Source organism: Ixodes scapularis, unplaced genomic scaffold (assembly GCF_016920785.2).
Source record: "Ixodes scapularis isolate PalLabHiFi unplaced genomic scaffold, ASM1692078v2 PGA_scaffold3__209_contigs__length_174095766, whole genome shotgun sequence".
Taxonomy (NCBI): domain Eukaryota; kingdom Metazoa; phylum Arthropoda; class Arachnida; order Ixodida; family Ixodidae; genus Ixodes; species Ixodes scapularis.
In genome coordinates, this window is record NW_024609868.1 from 28,134,121 (window position 1) to 28,150,981 (window position 16,861).

Sequence of the window (16,861 nt, forward strand, 5' to 3'; positions counted from 1 at the left end):
AGATAATGGGCAAACACGAGTTGCCGCCGGAAAGCGTTTACATAAAACGCTTTTCTCACACTCTAGACGGGGAAATTCCGTTACGTCTAACGTACAATGCTTACGACGATTTTAACGTCGTCTGTGCCATCGGATAGTTGTTAGTTCAGGTGTGCGAGGCAATCAAAACGAACGAAGAGTACACTGGGTGGTGGTGGTGTATTGTGTTTTTTTTTTCTTCCTACCAGGCGATGCAAATGTGTGTGGACGTTTGGAAAAACAAGTTCAATGTTTGGCGCCACCGACGGATGCGTGTACCTGGGAGATTCGCAAGGCGACGTCACAACCGTATCGTCGTCCCCGGAATCGATTGGCTGCGGTGAAGTGTCTCTTTTGTGCGCAGTGCATTGCGGGCGGATAAGGGAGGGCATGGACTTTGCCGACAACCTTACACGGGTTTCTATCGAAGTCCCTTTTCCGTCCATAGTGCACGACGACATTCGCCTCAAGATGAAATTCACTTTGAAGTAATCCCTCGTTTGACAACTTTAGAATGGGCTGCGCTGTATGGGAGAATGCTATTCTTGGAGCGCGGCTCGTACGTCCAGCATATGTGATTCACCCTGAGGCTCAGTGTAAGATAAAAGAAACTGCAACTCGCCATTTTTGTTTGCCTCTTTATAGTGTGAACTTAGGCCTTCACCACAGGACTTAAACGTATCTAGTATTTTTGGATTTCACCGCTAGCAGCTGTAGTCGTCTTGCTAAGAACTAGAAATTCATCCACGTATCTGAAGACTTTAAAACTTCCCTGTTCTCGTAGTTTGTCATAGACGTTTCTCCCACACCTACTTAGTAAACTATTGCAAATTTCTTTCTTTTGCACGAACAGTTCTCCTTCAAAAGACGGGAAAGTGTTTTTCAAGTAAATAGCCAAAAACTCCAGGAAGTGGTCCACGTTAACGCCACACGTGCTCTGGAACACAAAAACGTTGCCCCAATCAACTTTTACATATTAATGTTGAAATTTATTGTGCTTCTACTTTGAAATTTCCGAAGTTGAAAGGTTGTAACAAAAGACTACATCGTCAGGTATAATTGGGGATAAATAAAAGGCTGCATCGAACAGTGAAAACTACCCAGAAAGGAAAACAAAAACACTTTTGAAATATAGATATCTAGGAATTGTTTGTTGGTGAGGAAAACACGCTTGCTTAACCTCCATTTTATGAGTGTCGATTATTCATCAATATCAAAGGCACGGATGCTGAAGCGCGTCATCGCAAAATGCCGGTGCATATTGGGCGCGAAAACTTCCGTAACAGTAACACAAGCTTAAGTTCATACTAATTAAGAAAAAAAAACGAACACGAGGGGACACACACAAAAAAAGTGACAAACACAACACCACCTAAAAAAAACTTAAGTCACAAAAACACGTTCTAAACTTTCTTGGACGAGACACTGTCATTGTATTGTGTTTGTCCACTTTGTATAAACGTGTTTTGTTTGTTCTCCTTTTTTTAAAGCTATATAGCCGTGTTGTGTATGATCCCTTTCCTCTTTTTTTTTTTTTTTTTTGTGAAGCAACACAATCGTGTCGTTTTAGTGCCTTTTTCTTTTTGTGTGTGAAGCTATAAGATATATCTCTGTAATTCCTGGAACGCTACGCGAAACTGTTCAGAATAGGTATGGGACCAAACTCATTTTGACGCTCATCTTTTGACGCGAAAACATAAAACCATTCCTAGCCGCCCTCTCATTCGATACTCCGACAAGCATTATCAAAAAACGGCCCCTAACAAAAGATCACAGGACTCATTTACGTTAACACACCAAGCCCTCAAAGTAGAAGTGAAAAGGAAAACATTTTAAAAAGCCGACGGACTGAAGAGGTCCGGGTGCCACTTCATTTAAACAACCTCCGTAATCTTGACAAGACATAGAACAAAAAACGCCGCGCGCCAGAATAACATGTTAGGCCTACAATAAGCTAAGGAAGAGTAGTAAGAAAGACATCGGGGGAAACACGCTTATGCTAATCTGCTGAAAGGCGGGAGAGCGCTATCGCTCAGAAGCCAACCAACTTACGTCGAATTAACCCTTTGAATGGAGCCGTTGGTTCGTGATTTTATTGGTATTAAAAAGCGTCAAAAAGGCCGGGACAAATACCCGTGACGTTTGCGTCTTTTTCTTTTCAGTCTTTTTTTTACCCTTTTTCAATTTGATTCAAATGACGTCCTTGTTAAGGACGTCACGACGTACATCGCAGACACGGTCGGGCGTCGTTTGTTGGCGTCGATAAGGCCTAACAAAGACGAGCCTGTGGCAGCTCCGCTGGCGGACGCTATAATCGAATTAGACGGTGGTTGTCGCGTGTTTGTGGGGATAAGGTAATTGGTGTAATTCACTTTTCCGGTATCTTCGTGAGGTATGCCTCTTACACCGTCGTTCGTTTATTTGAAAACACGGCTAAAGCAACCGGCAGTTGTAATTGAATAACAACCTGCGGTAAACAGACCTGGAGTACGCTCCGTCTTGGTCGGCAGACCTGTTTTGTGAATTGGCAAACACGAAGACGATGCAAAAATCTTGACCCGTAAGCACCAATCGGGTGCGTCTGATTCAGTTAGGATGCGCCTCAGAGGAGAGGGTGATAAAAGATGTAAGCCTAATTGTAGGAATGCTCCTGAACGCGACCGCTATCAAGATGGCTGAAACTCAACCCTCTATTTGACTTGAAGATTGGTAAAATCAATAAGCTCGAGCATGCATCTTCTTTGGTGGCATTAAGCCAAGAAAGGCAAAAACTGGATGTGAATAAATTTCATGATCTTTATATTTAATTTTAATACGCGAACTATAATTATAAGCCCTAGCTTGTCGTTGTGCGGAGTTAAAATGAATAATGTTCGGTATAATTTTTAGTATGAACCTGAATTTTTTTAAAGAAAGGGCAATTAGAGTAAAGAAATTATTACTCCGGAGCAGCCCCTCCCAAAACGCAAAAATGTAACGTCAGAACCATAGTAAGATAACTATAGCAAAAAGCTCTCATTATTTTTCAAACTGGGCTTGATGCATCACCATAATAAATGCCACAACGCAAACTCCTTTCATTTAAGGTCTATACATAGTTTAAGCCCCGTCATTAGCCAAACTTCCACCATAGACGAAGGCAGTTGACACTCCCAGGTGCGTTACGGAAAACTAAACGCTCCAGGTTTTGTTTATGCGGAGCGCAAGTTTGTCTGCTTCTTTTGCAGGGTTTGTGGTGACGTCAGAACGCCGAGCTCCGATTGGCTCTGAATGAACGATAGTGGGTATACATAAAGATAGCTTGCGTTGGGAACACCTACTATCTTCAATCAAAGCCAATAGCAGTTCGGTGTACTGACGTCACCACAACTTCTGTAAAAAGAAGCAGACGATCTTGTGCTCCGGATAGTGTGAAACAAATTTTGAGCAATGGCCATCTGTCGAAGGCATTTTCTTAAAACAGTTTGTACAAATTCACGTCAAAGCGTACTTTGAAATCGTGGGCACGGATAAAATAAGCTTTCTTTTGCGGATGTGCGAATGCTGGGTTCGAATAGAATAGTACTGCGTCATTCATAACCTTTCCAGTGGAAGCAGACGCCACGACAACCGGTTTTCTTAAGAGCGTCCAAGCTAGGGATGACATTGGGCAATTTCATTTTAACCGGTATTCGCAGACCTCTACATTTCACAGATGAACACTGGGAAGTGACCAACCGAAATGTGATGACAGGAAATAAATACGGGTGTGATCAAACTTTATATAAAGGCACAAGTCCGAAGCTTTGAGAGATACTTATACAGGACGTATAGACTCGTTTAGGCAGCTCTGCATTGGAGCAACCTTGTCTTTTTATTTCCTTCGATTCCGTTTGATGCACCCAATCCCTGCGGTGGCGTGACAGGTTCTTATTTTTCTACGGGTCTGAAGGCTCTCGAAACAAACGCGGAAATTTCGAGGTTTCCAGACACATAATTTAGTGACTGGTCAATCTCGGCGAGGAAACAGGTCGGTCTCCGAGAAGGCTCGTCTTGGTTTACGCTGTCTTTTTGAAGAAGAATATTCTGCAGCAATTACTATATTCTGCCGTCAAAATCGAGCACCACTGTGAAATCAGTCGACCAGTTGAAGAGAAAATATTGACGCAAAACATTTTGTTTATCTTAGCGTGTAGCCTTCTTTTTATACGGAACATTCTAAAAAAACAGAGTCGTCTAGAAAACTAAACAAAAAACAAAAAAAAAACCTCCGTCGATTCTAAATACATACATTTCACAAAATCAACATATGCTAATAACGGAAGCGTTAAATTTACATCAATCTTCATTCCAAAAGTTATCCTTAAAGAACTACAAAAATAAAAAGATAGTCGTTTTGTTCGTCCATGTGCATGTGAGAGTGTGCCTGTGTGTGGGGAGGGGTGTCTGCACACTCATCGAAAGGAAACTTTCAGGAGCAAAGCACAAATCCCCAACTTCAGGAAATTTCAATTATAATAAACGACGGGCGCCGTTAAAAGTGGTTATTTGCACTGTCAGGTTCCCGCCGCTGTCTCGCGTTGTACTGGTGAATAATGAAGACAAGCAATCTGCCTCGACAATCGAAGGGACGAAATGCCGAGACAGATCCGTTCGCTTTCCCCAATTAAAAGCCCTTGCGATCGCGCATTTTATTATTCACGGCACGCGACAAAAACTAAAACGCACAAGCGCACACATTTAGGAGGTTTTCAATAGACGCCATACTTGAGTGCACTGTACCTGCGCGTGCTCAGAACAAACTAACATTAATAGGCTACTAAGGCAGGCAATATTAATGCTGTAGACTGCAAGTTGAAAAAGAACTGTCTAAGCACGCCGTCAGCATGCGCTTATCAGCCGCGGTCAGCAGTGACTCAAATCGCTGAATCCTGGGAAAGTAGCGCTGAATCCTGGGAGAGTAGCGCCAAGCTCTCCATATATGGTCATTATTGTGGCCTATGGAATGAAGAGTTTCTCTTTGGGGGCCCGTTCATTCTTGGTGATCCGATTCGACCTCCCGGGGACATGTTACAAACGCATGTTTTGCATGCCAAGATTTTGTTATGCACACACCGGCAAAACAAGTGGACCTTTCCGCACCGCCACCACGTAAAGCGTCCGTGCTTGATGTCTTTGAAAAATAATTTATCTGTCTCACAGTACGCAAGAATAACAATATCATTGTAAGAGGTGTGTGGAGATAATCATGTTTGGCAAGTTGATTGCATGCATAGTGTCAAAAACACTATGCATTCAATTGGCGGGGAACGCTTTCAGTAAAAAGACGTTCCATATTGATATTCCGCGCGACTGGTGCAGAAGGACCTTCCTGAAGCTTCGAAAATTTAAACGGACCGAAGTCGCAATTACAAAGGCGACAAAGACCGACGAGCCAATCTTCTTGCAAGGTTTTGGTTGTCTGAATGTTTTTGTATCTCTCCTAGCAGTCAGAGAAGGCAATAGCACTGCTTTCCCAGGATTCAGTGCCTTAATTTAGCCATGACCGACAGTGAATACTTCCTATAGGACGCCCTTTGTTTAAGATTTTTACCTCCTCATAATCATGTCCATTTTTTGATTGGATATCAACAAGTCCCCGAAAGGCTGTCAGCGCCATCACTACAGTAAAGTAAAATGCTAAATTACTTTTCACTCTCTCTCTCTCTCTTTCCCTCTCGTTAATATGAACGTGGGTCCTCCCACGCGCTATAAATGTTATCAGAGCTTGCACGTGCCTATTATTTATGAAAATATGTAATGAATAATTGCATATTCCGGACTGAAAAAAAAGATAATAATATTGAAAAAAAAACAAGGCTGAAATTTGGGGAAGCTCTGGTTTCCTTTCGTTGATAGGGTTGTTCATAAGCAAACGCCAGTCAACGTGAAAGGAAAAAACGAGCAAAACCGATCAGAACTAACACCTTCAGAAACGCAGAGGAAAAGTGATTATCTTTCCGCCTCTTGGTTCGGCGCTTGTTTTTTGGTGAATGTACCGGCTAATGCCACAGTCTCATTCAGTGGTGAGCAATAATAAGATAACTAAAGTTTCTCCGGCGTTTTCTTCTTAGTCCCCGATTGGCCTGAAAATTTGTTAAAAAGACCGACAAACATCGTTGAAAGGGTAACCCAAATAATTGGGCCAAAATAATTTATTTTTTGAAAAGTAATTTCATTTACCAATTTGGCCCTCACCGTGTTTTTGTTTAAGTGAAAGTTCCTACTGGCGACAGTAAAACAAAGTGACGTCAGCGAAAGCCTGGGTTCACTCTTTGGACTGCGGAGTGTGTTCCCAACCGATTACAAGCGGTTTCGTGGTGTCGAATTAAGGCTATGGAAGCTCGTTTGAACACCCGCGCAGCAGCACATTAACAAAGGGCTCGGCATAGTCCATTTTAAAGGCCGGTTCACACATACAGCAGAGCGCTCAGTTAGCGCTTCATCAGCACTAGAAGCAGCGCTCGTGTGACACATACTTGCGCGTGACGTTGCGCTCAGTTAGCGCTTCAGAAGAGCTCCAGTAAGCGCTCAGTCAGCGCTCCAGAAGCGCTTCATTCGGCGCTCGGTTAGCGCTTCAGTCAGCGCAGTGTAAGCACTCTCGCGCTCTTTATGCCGTGATTGCTGCTGCGGAACAGCGCGTGCACGGCGATTCCGTTGTTGTTGATTTTGCTTTGGCATTGAAAGAAGAGGAAGTGAAAGAGCCGCTCTCCAACAACACTGTACTCCAAGCAAAGGGTCAGGCAGACGATCCAGAGTCATGGACTCAGAGCGACTAACTGTTGGGTACGACTTCATCGCTTTCTATTCGATATGCGTGAACCTGGTTTCAAAGACACGTAGTTAAAAAATAATCGCCTTCAAAAGCGCTCTGTGTCTCGGACCCTCAACCTGGGAACAAAGTTCGCCGGATAACCATCGGTACATCTCAGGGCGAAAGATTTCGCGCACCAAAGGGCTCTTCTGGGCGTTAAGCCGACCACACGCTTATGCAATAATTGCGTATTGAAGAGAATTTGTCGCGTTTATATTTCAGCGTCCCACATGTCCGCCATGGTACAGTTGATGCACACCCAACCAAAATTACTGGAGCAAGCTTGCTTGATCCCGTAACATTAGAGCAAGCTTGCTCCAGTAACGTTGCGCCCAACTACAGGAACTGGAACCGCAGTGCACGCGTTAATCCGCAGCACCGTGGTACAACAAGTGCTACTGAAGCGCTAAAGGCCGATTCACACATACAGCGGAGTCCTAAGTTAGCGCTACGTGAGCGCTCATGTGGCGCTTCCTAGCGCGTGATGTAGCGCTCGGTTAGCGCTTCAGCAGCGCTTTGTTGGTTCTCTGTTAGCGCTACAGAAGCGTTTTGTTAAGGCCGGTTCACACATACAGCGAAGCCCTAAGTTAGCGCTCCTCGAGCGTTCGTGCTCGAGGAGCGCTACGTAAAATAATATTACGAAAACATGTATCTTCTGAGTCAGGTAAGCTCGCATTGGCTTATTTTCATTTTCCGGATGCCTCATTTTATCTCGCTCTACATAAACCTCTGTGCTTTTCCTAAATCAGTCGCCTAATCAGTAACTTCAAAGTGCAGTCAATTGCGAGGGATAATAAAGTGTTCAATCGACTCTTAGATCCTTTTCTTGAACACACGTTCCGCACACTTTCTATGTCCCGATATGTAGCTCCGTGTATCGCAGTTCTAAACACCCCTCCCGTCAGATAACAATCAGCTCCCACTGGAATTCTCGTGAACATTTCAATTGAGGACGGAGAAAGGAGTGAAATCTAGAGAGTGATAGGAACGAAGAGGGGATGAACGAATAAACTCTTGAAGCATGAAAGGGTCCCGTACTATTATAGACATAAGAGACGCGTTCAAAACAAGCGAAGCAACGCGGTCTATGGGCATGCTTCGGGCACCGATACTAATGATACAATGGCAGGTTCTTAGACTGTGAGAAGTAGCTTCCTCCGAACGAGATGGCAAAAGGAATCTGCCTCTCAGACTCACAAGATATTATGTGTCGGCTTAAAAATCCGAATGCCACCATAGAGATATATTCGTAGCACTCGGTCAAAATATGAAGAAACGTTTCGAGACATTATAGACTCTATAATGTCTCGAAGCGTTTCTTCATCACCAAGGCGATACAACTATTAAAGATGCAGACGAATGACACTGAAGTCACGGTAATATCGCAGCCACGTGATGAACGGAAAGCGTACACAAACATAAAAAAAAACATAGCTAGCTCATGCTTGCTAGCCAAAGGGGGTTTTACTTATTCTTTTCTTGGGGAGTTTCAAAAAGAATGGGAAAAAAATCGGATTATTATTGATTTCTTGTCCAGCTGTCCCACTATGCTAATGGAATTCCCAGGGTTCCTCTCCGCGTCTTCTTGTGGGCTTTCTTACTCCAAGACAGCTGTGTGCTGGACTAAGCGTGAGCGTAAAAAAAGATAATTACAGCTGGGCTGTAATTATTTGCGTCTATGTACACGCCGTCCCGAAATTTTTCCGCCAAATTTAGCGGAGAAGCTGCTTTTGTCCGTAAGTGCCGTCACGTCCGGTGACGTGACATCATATCTCCCGCCAAATTTAGCTGGGAAATCAAAGTGATGCATAGGTCATGTGACGTGAATTGAATTTTCCCGCCAAGTTTAGCGTGGAAACTGAATTGGTGCACAGGACACGTGGCGTCAATTTTTCTGCTGAATTTTGCGGGGAAACTGAATTTGTTTACGCTCATGGCGTCGCTGAACCGGGGGGACGGGCCAGTAACAGCTACCGCTGTAAAAGAAACACAGCTTTTCTATAAATTGTCATTTTACGTAAAGAGCTCTACCACAGTCGCTCTATGTTTTACCGCTGGTCAACGCCGCTCGTTGTCACCTGACTACATCTCTCACTGAACCGCGCCCCAGCCTTGAACCTGAGGCTGGAACAACGCAGTTTCTGTGCTTCTCCCAACAAAGCGGCTGGTCGCAGAAACCGATCGGGCGACCATGGCCGAACTCGGCCGAGATACCGAGCCGAGTGAATCCTGCATCAATATTCTAAAAACGTACTCGCTGTCGCTACACGAGCCCGAGAAGGACGACGTAAGGGCGCACAAGCATCTCGCGGCACATTCGAACCTAACCTATTTACCGAGTCGAGAGTGGCGTCTCCGTCGATCCTATTTAGCATCACGCTCTCGCGCACGGTCGGGCGCCTACAGACAGGCACGAGCCGACACATCTGCCGCCCCCCCAACCGTTCAATACAAGTTCATATTGATCTTGACAGGCCCTGCGTTTCGAAAATGGGCTCACGGTCCTTAGCGGCGTCGCTCCCGAAAAGCCGCGTGCGTCGGTATAACTTGGCCAAAATACGAGTACGTTAGCCATCCATACCGGTTACCGCGCATCGTGATTTGCGTGACTACAGAGTTCTTTACTAATGAGAGCTTCCTATACTATTAGAGTTTAATCGTATTATCCGAAACGGTATTTACCGAAATTCGGAAGCCATTTTTCTAGAGCGCAGCTCTTTCGCGCCCGTTTCGGGCTTGAGCGGCGTCGCCGTCGCCGTCGGCGTGACCGCGCGTAGCATTTTGGGACACTTCCTATAATGACGTCACACGTGACGTCATGTGTTACGTCACGAAAGGCGTCACGAAGATCACTCGTGAAGGTCACGACCTTCGCGTGCATTCACAAGTGTCGTCAAGAGGGTCACTAGTTAAGTCACGAGGAAGGGGGGAGGGGGAGGGGGAGGAGGAGAAGAGGAGGAAGAGAGAGGAGGAGGAGGAGCATACCCTCCCCTCCCCCTCCTCAAGAGCTGCACTCTAATTCGCCATTATAGGGAATTGTAAACGTTTTTCATTTTTTTTTTTTTTTATTTTCAATCCGAGGTCACGCTGTTCATAAGCCGTGCAAAAGACACGGTTTTTTTCCTACAGAAATGATCACAGAATTATCTGCGGAAACGCGTCAAGCATAAGGCAGCAATACGAAACGAGAAGACAGTGTTTGCAGACTGCCTTTTTTATAATGTATTAGCAGTGTGATCGCGGCTTTAAAGCTTTCTAAGTTGCTAGCATTTCGGCATCCTTAAAGCCGGGGTCACACTGCTCGTGCGTCATACAAAAAAGAGAGCTTGCAGATGCGACTGCAAACATTGGTTCCAATGCCGCGCGCCAAGTTTTCTCCTTGAACACATTGGTATGCGGCATTCCAGTCACGGATCTCGCGGTGACTGGCGTTTGAATCGGTATTCGGGCTGTCGCTTGTATAATATATAAGCAGTGTAACCACAGCTTAACGAGCCTAATGAGACGCTATCATTATAACACTGGAAGAAAAATCGCTGCGCTTTCAATACTCTTGCTGCAACGTACACTGAGCCTGCAACCGTGAAATGTTTCCTTTTAATATTTTATGTAAAAGTTTAGCTTAGTGGCAGACATAACATGTAAACCATATCGTATAACTGAAATTGAGAGTCGAAGCAATATTGCAAATTATTAAATGTCCATAGGCAATGAAACTAGTCAGTGCAGCGATGAACTAACAACTAAGAGGCAACGATCAGCAAAAGTCTAACAAATATTTTCTTTGCCGTATGGTGTTTGAGTGAGGGCTTCGAAAACTTTCCATTGCTTTCTTTTGCGACATGAAAAAATATTTCCCTTTGCATCTTTCCCTCAGCAGAAGGAGCCTTTAAAAAAAAGTATCACAAACAAAACTAAAAATGTATATGTAAATATATATTCTCATTAGATATGTTGTTTTGCCAACATGGTAGCCGTCTACGTGCTTTCATTTGTTTGAAAGGAGCGCTTTAGAAGTTTACTTGAATCACGATACCACCAGCCAGAAGAGGAACAATATTCAAGTAAGGTTTTAAAAACTCAGCGCTTCCTAAAAAAATAAATGGGCACGACAAGATTTATCAGAGAAAAATATAGAAACAGTTTTTTGATGACCCTCCGAAGAAAACTTCCAACTTCTAGAGAACCTCACTTGTACTGAGCTGATATTTATTTTCTTCAAGGCCAGAGGCCGCACTCGAAAGCACTCCAATATATATATATATATATATATATATATATATATATATATATATATTGCTATCCCCTAAAAGACCCCTTCCAAAAATCGCGGAGAAAAAAGATATACTGAACGAAACCTTAATATGGCAGTAATAAGAATGTCGGAAGACGATCATTGGTCTTCTGGGGCAAACATTTTAAGGCTCATGCACATAGTTACGTTTAAATGTGTTTATATATTTATCATATTTCTTTACACATACTCCCCAGTAGAAATGCAATAAAAGTGACATATTATGAAAATCCCCTAATCACAGAAAAAGCAGATAACAAATGAGGTCGCATACGAGCAACGTGATAGATTGGTTCGCGTTGCAACATTGCGACTGACTGCACTACGGAGCTTAGTCGAGACATGACCGCGAGTTACCCAGGAATAAGTGCTTCGTAGGGATCATGGCCACCAATTTAATAAGTAGCTTGCCACGCTTCAAATCAAAAATTACTTCACAATAGCTCGCACTAATATCTTAACATAACGCTGTCAAACACAATTTAACTCAACTGTGTAAATGGACTCTTATATCCTACGTTGCTTTTACGTTGCCTCACCCCGTCCCTCTTACCAAGGTGGAGATTAAAAACCACCACTATTTAAATCGTAATTTCAATCAGTCTTTAAATTGTGATATAAATCACACCAATTTTACTACCATGATTTCACTGAAATCTTTCCCGCAAAAAAATGATCCGGAAGTATTTTTATTTACACGAGTTTCTGTCATGTCATTCTTTCCATGCGTATTTGTTTTGTAGGTATCAAACAATCAAGTAAGAATGGTCTCCATACGGCTGAACACAAGCAAAAAGAAATGCTCTTCTGAGAAAATTTGAGCTTTAAGCTTGATTTCAATTCTACACTACATTCGTAGGGCTCCGTGTTTTCGGAGTTTATTTTTCGTCAAATTCGGAGGGTGTTTTTCGGAGTTTATTTTTTGCTGAAGATTCGGAGTTTATCGGAGTTTATATTTGTTTGATTCCCCATTCTCCGAAATTCGGAATTTAATTTCGCAGTATTTCCTTTTGAACATAAACATGTAAATAATAACCGGATGTAAACGTATGCCAGATAAAAATAAAACGCGCTTGTATCGATTAAAATTGCTTCAGTTGAATTTGACGTTTGTGCCATTGCCATTGGCAATATTAATTTGTCCCACTACAAAAGTGTTGCTTCGATAAACGTCGATACATTAAAATCAGTAAACTCCCGGGGGAAGTCGCTATGAAGCTCGTAGTCATCCCATCCTATTCCACAATCTAACCCGCGGCCGCGCGAGGTGGAGTGGTTAAGGATGTAATAGAAAGTTTCAACTGTCCCTTTTCTCTATTTAATACGATCTCTATGGTCCATAGCTTTCACTGTTACAAAAACATACCTTTTCCTTTCTCTAAATCACAAATTGCATGACTCAAACTGGAAACCAAAAGAGTGGCTTTTGTCGTGACTCGAATGTACTATGACCTGCTGCCCTGAATCAACCTCAACGAGACAAGCGGCAAGACCCCTTTTGACAACGGTCTGAGAATTGAAAGATAATTATGGTGCCAGTTTCTCAGAACCATTGACTCCGTGCTGATCAAACTGTAAAAAAAAAAAAAAAAATCTTTCACTTTTTTTTTTTTTACTTTTTTTTTTTTTTTTAGGAAAAGGGGGGGGGGGAGGTGGCATGGGCACATAAACATTCGGAGCTTATTGGATAAATCCGAATTGATCAAAATTTTACCGGCGGGTGTTTTTCGGAGTTTTTCGGATTTATCCGAAAACACGGAGCCCATATTCGCCAGCTAAGTAACATTTTACTGCAACAAAATGAGAACGCAAAAGAAAGAAAACTAAAAAGGAATGTCCTATTGCCATTAATCAAAGGGTAAAAAATCAAATAAAACTGAACAAAAACTAGGCTGTTCTGGTTTTACTCTGGTGGGGATTACATAAAAAAGTTGTTAATTAAACTATACTTCACGCTTACAGTAATTCTTTCTTCGGAATTGTCACTGGTGGTACGACTTGATCAACCAGTCTGATATGTTGAAAAATATCTAATGGTAAAGAATCACAATTTTCATACAGTGATTTGAATCAAATTAATCTTATTGAAATAAAATCAGTTTGTATTCTTTCTTTTATTTTACAATTATATGTTTCTTCTATTCTGCATCTCACTCAGCACAAGAGAGGCAACCGGGTAAATTACCCAGGCTAACATCTTTGTATTCTTGCACTCTCCTTCATTTCCTTCCTTTTTCTGATCTTTATATAGGAACATCTAATTATCTATCACAAGGAAAAAAATGAACCAGGACAGGGTACTAAGAGCTAACACGTAAATCTTTTCAAGATTTGAGAAAAACGTATTTAGCGAATTTAGATTGCATTACTATGAACGAAAAATTTTCCTGCGTCGGAAGCATTTTCTGTAACTGATTATCATAAGAACAATCTTGACAATTTTATTCCAAGCTTCTTGGATTCTCAGAACATCACAAGTAACTGTGCCTAAAAAGTGAATACCTAACATTTGAAGAAGAAAAAATGCACGACAGATATTTGTGTACTAAGTTTTTCCATATTGTTCGCTCTTTCTCTCTTTCACATACACAGGCATACAAACTGAAACACACCCCAGAAAGCGATTACACACACGAACAAACAAAAACACACGCATAAATAAGATTCGTAGAGTATACAAAACAAAAACTCCTACGGGGATGTTCGTGCGCACTCCACAAAACAAGCAATAAACTGTTACTTACATTAAGGAGATGATTTCCCCAAGTCCCTAAATACCCTTTCCATTTTTTTTACATTTCAAACAACAACAACGCACGGAAATTATTTTTTTTTACTCAGGCTTCTTGAAAACTTTTTTTGCACGTGAGCTTTTATTCTTTTTTTATTTTTCCCCTCCTTTTTCTTCTTTTTTCTTAGTCTATTCCTCCCCCCATTGCTGTTTTTGTTGTTTTTTTCTACTGGGTAATTTTTTTAAGTATTACACATACCCACGCAAACATCGCGTGAGTACAAAAAACTGCCATGTTTATCAATTTTATACACTATACTTTTTTTAGTTAAGTTCCTTTGCTTCCCGCCGTATACTACTGAGTTGATTTTTATGTGGTACATACTAAGGTGCTTGGTTTGAAGGCAATTTTTGCTGCGTTCTGTTCGGAGTAAGCGGGGTTAGATTTCTAGCCCACTGATTGTGTGCTATCTAATATCTTCAAGTACATGTACGAACTTTCAATTCACTGCCGCTTTGCAGTCGGCAATGAAGAACGGTCAAAGAGCGTTTCAGTTGCTTCTCTCTCTGCCTCCTATCTCTGATTCAGGAATCAATAAAGAATTTGAATTTGAAATTGTGGCGGCTAGCCGGAAACGCGTAAACGAGCCACTGTCGAGGCTGTCTTCAATATGGTTCCCAACAAGCCGCAAAACCATCCAGGTTTCGCTGATGCATCAAATATTCAATGTATATTATAAACTACACTTATTTAAATGCAAAGTGACTTCTTTACGGCGTATAAGCTATACTTCGCCGAGGTGTTTGGGAGTTGCCATCCGGTGAACTTCTGAAATCAAAAATACTTCAAATGCTTTGCCATTGAAAACAATTCCGAGACTACACGTGCTATTCGAAGCTTCTGTGCTCCATTCTACTGTAAGTACGAGCGCAGCGGAAGCTAGAAGAGCGATATTTGCACATGGAGTGTGCCTGCGTGTACACGTTTACTCATGCACTGCAAGCGTCATTCAGGGTTAAGGCCGGTTCAGACACTTGCGTTTGAGTGCGTTAAACTGCGTTGCGTTGAGTACCGAAAGCGAGTCACCGGCACACCTGTGCTTCGTATGAAGCGTGGAATCCAATTTAAGGAATCATCCTGGCACGCGATATAAGCAGCAGGGATGTCCTCGTTTCTCGCTGCAGCAACGCAGTCAAACGCAGTCAAACGCAACTGTCTGAACCAGGCTTTAGGTTTAATGTACTCTCCCGCTTGTTGCTCCGGCAGCTTCGCTCGCAATTACAGCGAAAAAGTTTAGTCTAAGACCTTATACATCAGATCATAAAAAAAGACGTGCATAAACATGATATGTGTAAAAAGCCTCTTCAGCTTCTCTTCAAGCCGGGGTCACAATGCTCATACATCATATAAACGGCAGTCTGCAAACACAAGTCACCGCAATATTCGTGGTTCGAATGCCGCGTGCCAAGTTTTTCCCTTGAACTCATTGCCACGCGGCATTCGAAGCACGGATCTAGGGGGGCTCGCGTTCAAATTTCTTTGAAGCCTGTCTTTTGTATGGTGTATAAGCAGTGTGATCCCGGCTTTCATAAGAGGAGGGACCGAAGGTACTACAATCAAACAAATAGAATGCGAAGTGGGGACACCAACTACGCCTCGATTAACACCACGAAGTTCTTGGCGATTTCGAAGCCATGTCCAGAAGGAAACAAAATACTCGGAGTACACTCGCTTACTGGCACAAAAGAAGTGGCGGAATTTGAACGAACACTACTGGTGACCGCTTGAGTAATGTCTGATTCCCAATTTCCGATTTTACTATAGTGCGGCAACAAAAGCGCGGTGAACGCTCCGGTGCTTACCGTCGCACCATTAGAAATTGCAAATAAAATCTAACCATTTGAATCGGACGTAAAACTATGCCCTGGGAAGCGGAAAACAGGGGAGAGCGCCTCGAGAGCGCACGACGCGAGAGCGCGGGCGATTAGACCGCGCGAATCGAGGACGGTCAACCAGTTTAGGTGCGCTACGAGAGCGATATCGAGGCCGGTGGATAAGTTAAAGTATTATCGCGATTAATGTTTTTTTTTCATTTCCCTCTTTTTTGTTTAACTGGCAACAGCAGCTACATGCAGGACGAAATTGTACGACTCATTAAAAAGACGGCCGAATTCAATCACAGCCTTTAAATTCGTCTGATGCGCAATTGTGTCCGGGTTCATTTAGTACGGGGCGATTTTGGCAAGGATTCTTTTTCCTCTTCTTGCCCGTGTTGTTACAAGGTTATTCCATTGGGCTATTAATAGTCATATTGGGCTATTTGTAATTGGTACCAAAATCTGGTGATGACCTTACCTTGGGCTACTTTTGAAGCATTTTCAAGTCGTCCCTTGGAATCGACAGCGAATACCCTCAAACATGAGACGATATTCGATTTTGAATAGACAATATGTTGTCATGTTCATAGCTTCTGAAATAAGTTTCGAAAAGAACACGCTCGAAATTGTCCCAACAATATACATTGTGCTAAATTACCCAAGCACCAAGGAGCTTGCTGTGAGTGTAGTTACAAGCACTGCAGGTGTTGGCGTCTGCAGTATACTACATTTCACAAACGTCTGCAGTAAAGACAAAGGGCACAGGCGCGTTAGCCAAGCTCGGCAGAATGTTTTTATTTGTAAGAGAACTCGTGTACGGGAGGCACTTTTCAAAACCACGCGTCCGTGCCCATGCTCTTCTCTGCACTGCAAGTGTTTGTGAGAGGGAGTATGGTGACTGTTCTAAAGCAAAAGCTTAAACCAAAGTTAATCTTGCACGAGCGTTCGTCAACGCCTTATTTCGGTTATTACTGGGATAGGTTAGTGGCACACTTCACGGCTTTCGCGCCGACAGCCGCGCTCCATATCGACGAGGGTAATTTTGGGCAGTCAGCCAAAAGATTCCACATTGACGTCACGCCGCTTGACACGACTTTGACGTCACGCC